At 40.2% G+C, this 4,046-nt stretch overlaps 1 pseudogene; it reads left to right on the top strand.

Annotated features, from left to right (window-relative positions):
- Positions 1-2,573: 2,573 nt before the first annotated feature.
- On the top strand, positions 2,574-2,899 carry Rps24-ps5 (ribosomal protein S24, pseudogene 5; annotated as a pseudogene).
- Positions 2,900-4,046: the final 1,147 nt, after the last annotated feature.

Below are 4,046 nucleotides of genomic sequence, written 5' to 3'. Positions count from 1 at the left end.
AGTAAGGTGGGAGAGAAGGGGAAAGAGAAGAGACTCAAGATGGAGATAGAGAAGGATGACCCAGATGCCAGTGGTCTTGAATTGCCAAGGTAGCTGGGATGGATTTCCATAGGCAAATTTATCTTATCTAGGTGGGCAGTTTATATCCTTATGAATTGGTTGTAAGTTTATTGTGTGGATGTATTGTGGATTGAGAATTTAACATATAAATCTGATTGTTGGGTTGCAGAAAAAAAAAGAACGTAGTCTCACATCATAGTCATCCCCTGATTATTCTCTTTTGGACCCAGGCTTACTTGACATACATGAATCTTGACTGGGAATGGTGATGAGTACCTGTAACACTCTGAGAAGCTGGGCTGGAAGGGTTTAATGTTCCAGGGAAGCCTGGGATACATGACAGGACTGTTGTAAAAGTTACAAAATGCTGCTGGACGGTGACAGTGTATATCTTTAATGCCAGCACTTAGGGAGCTGAGGCAGGTAGATTTCTGTGAGTTGAAGACCAGCCTTGTCTACACAGAGAATACCATAAAGGGGATTTAGAGTTTCACCTGAGCAACTGGAATAAATCAGCAAGTTGGGTAAAATATGGGACATCACTAAAAGACACCATTCTGAAAGCTTCAAGGTGTATGTTGCTCCCAGCCCTGATCAAAAGTCTTGTTCAGAAGTGGGTAGTGGATCAAACAGAGGATTATAACTGGCCAAAATATTGAGAAAAAGTGACTCATGAATGGCTGGTTCCATACCATTGTTTTGTTTGCCATTTATAATGCTGTCATGAATGAAATAAAAGGATCATTCCATTGCTGTTGGTCAGGAAGGACTGTTGGTTTCACCTACTGAACTGCCAAAAGAATTAAAATTAAGAGAACAATTATTGAAATGTTCCTATTGATTTTTGACAAGTGAGTTAGTTAAATCTTTAAGGTACTATTTATGGGACCTACAAGTTATGTCTCTTTTATGTAAAATTATTAGTACTCAAAGGGAGATAACTTAGATGAAATGCCCAACAGTGGGGAGAGGGAACTTGTAGAGTCCACCGCCAGTAGAATGACAGGGCATCAAGTAGGGGGTTGAGGTTGCCATTCCACAGTCAAATACTCTGACTCAGAATTGTTCCTATCTAAAAGAACCTCACAGACATAAATAGAGAAGAGACTGAGGGAAAGAAGGTCCAGTGACTGGCCCAACTTGGGATGTATCTCAAGGGGAGGCTCCAAGGCCTGACACTATTCTTGATGCCTGGTGCGCTTAGAGACAGAAGCCTATCATGGCTGCCCTCTGAGAGGCCCAACAAGCAGCTTACTGAGATAGCAGCAGACACATCCAACCAATAGACTGAAGTCGGGGACCCCTGTGGTCATATTAGGGAAAGGCTGGAAGAAGTTGTAGAGGAGGGTGACCCCATAGGAAGATCCCATAGGAAGAACAACAATATCAACCAACCAGAACCCCAGAGCTCCCAGAGACTAAACCACCAACCATAGAGTACACATGGAAGGACCCATGGCTGCAGCTGCATATGCAGCAGAGGATGGTCTTATCTGGCATCAGTGGGAGGAGAAGCCCTTGGTCCTATAAAGGTTTGATGCTTAGGAGAATGATAGGATGATGAGGTGGGAATGGGTAGGTGAGGGCATGGGGAGGGGAGAAGGGATTGGGGTTTTGCTGAGGAAAAGGGGATAACATTTGAAATGTAAATAAGCAAAATATCTAATTTTTAAAAAAGGAAGATCAGAAGTCTCAAGTAACCTGGACTTCAGAGATCTCTCAGACACTGAACCATGAACCAGGCAGCATACACTAGCCAGTACAAGGCCCATGACACATATACAGCAGAGGACTGCCTGCTCTGGCCTCAATGAAGGAAGATGCACCTAACGTTCAAGGTACTCTAGGCCCCAAGGAACAGGGAGGTCTGGAGGGGTGGAGTGGGGTGGGATGGAAGGCTGGGACATTCTCTTGGAGATAGGGGGTGGGTTGGGCTGAGGAACTATCAGAGGAGAGACCATGAGGGGGATAACAAGTGGACTGTAAAAAATATTAAAGATAATTTCTAAAAATAGACTATATGGCATGACAAATACAGAGGTGAATGCAAGCAGCAAACCATTGAACTGAGAACAGGGTCCCCATTAGAGGAGTTAGAGAAAGAACTTAAGGAGCTGAAGGGGCTTGCAACCCCATAAGAACAACAATGCCAACCAACCAGAACTCCCAGGGACTAAACCAAAGCCCAAACAGTACAAATGGACAACCCATGGCTCCAGCTGCATATGTAACAGAGGATGGCCTTGCTGTACAACAATGGGAGGAGAAGTCCTTGGTCCTGCCAAGGCTGGAAGCCCCCTGTAGGGGAATGTCAGGGCAAAGAGGTTGGAAGGGGGGTGTTTGGGGATGGGGAACACCCCTATAAAAAGGGGAGGGGAATAAGATATGGGGGCTTATGGACAGGAAACCTGGAAAGGGAATAACATTTGAAATGTAACTTTAAAATATCCAATAAAAAATAGACTATATTGTTAAGTCTCTACAGCTCCAGTACCATAACCATCACGAATGACATGATAACCATCTGGACAAGGAAGTTCATGACAAACCATCTACTTCAGAGAAAACAGATGGCATTGATGTCCGTCATCTTGGTAAGGCCACAGTACCAAAGACAGAAATTTGGAAAAAGATGGCCAAAATGTACAAAACCAGACTTACAAGACATGGCCTTTATGAGAAGAAGAAAAAGACCTCCCACAAACAGTGAAAGGAAGGCAAGAATAGAGTGAAGGTCAAGAGGACTGCAAAGGTCAGTGTTGGTGCTGGCAAAAGTGAGTGTATATTAGAGGCAAAAGTGAGTATATTAGAAACAGCCAAAGGAGTAGATCTGAGGTGACTTGATGACCTGTGGTGTGCAGATTTCTGAGAGGACAAATAAACTAAAAAGCTTCTCAAAAAAATAGTTCTTAAATATTATTTGGAAAAGCGTTCTGCACTAAAGTTGACTATATTTTAACCAGGTTAATTTGCTACTTACTTCAAATAAAATAGTTGTAATGAAAAAAATATTTATTTCCCTCTGGAAAATATTTTACATCTTTTATTTGAATTAAAGATACAAAGAAAAACCATCAAATATAAACATCTATACTACTGTACAAATATTTTAAAAGGTTAGTGAAAGAAAAAAAGAAGTCCAATTAAATTACATCAAGGTATAGTCTTTGCCTTAAACTTTAATTATCAGGAGGATTTTATAAACAATTCTCAACCATAGATGCCTGAGAGAAAGGATAATGCATGAATAAAATTTATGTACTTTAAGAAAAAACCATACTTACCTTTAACACTTTTGAGAAAGTAAATGATCATATGATTAATATACACTTGAATTTTATAATCCAGAAAGAACCATGAAATAAATCATTTTTATTTCTTTTGAAATTTATTTATCTTAGTTCAAAAATATATGAGTGCTGCCTAATATATTATAAATACATCTTTAGTTTTGTAATATGTATGTTTATAAGATAAAATATAACTTATTAATGTTTTATTAAACATTTTATAATAATTTTTTCACTGGATATTTTTCCATTGGATCGAATGGTCTTTTCCACTGGAAGTTACACTAAATGGAAGAATTAGACTTAAACTTGTACCACCAAGGAATTATGTAACAATAGAAATGTTCATACTTATGTATAAACATCATGCAGAGGATTTATAATTTAAACATGCTCACGTGGATGTTCCCTCTTGGCTTGGACATCTCCCTCCCCAGATTGTATAAATTAGCAAGCCTTGGGATTATGTGGGAACCTAACCACAGGCCACAAAATTCACTGTGGCAAACAACAGTTGGTGGTACACAAAGAGGGGAGTCTTCTAAAAAGCAGATGTCACCCGAATGCTGACCTTGGTTTGACATGTCTAGCCTCCCACACAGTAACAGTGTCAACCAGCACAGTGGAAATGAGAGCAATTGAATCCAAGTGCTCTCAACATCCCTATCAGCTCAGTCAATCAGATTTCAGGATGAG

This window comes from Rattus norvegicus, chromosome 8, assembly GCF_021556685.1.
Source record: "Rattus norvegicus strain SHRSP/BbbUtx chromosome 8, alternate assembly SHRSP_T2T, whole genome shotgun sequence".
Classification (NCBI taxonomy): Eukaryota; Metazoa; Chordata; class Mammalia; order Rodentia; family Muridae; genus Rattus; species Rattus norvegicus.
Note: the sequence above shows the minus strand (reverse complement) of the source record. Positions and strands in the feature narration are given on the sequence as shown.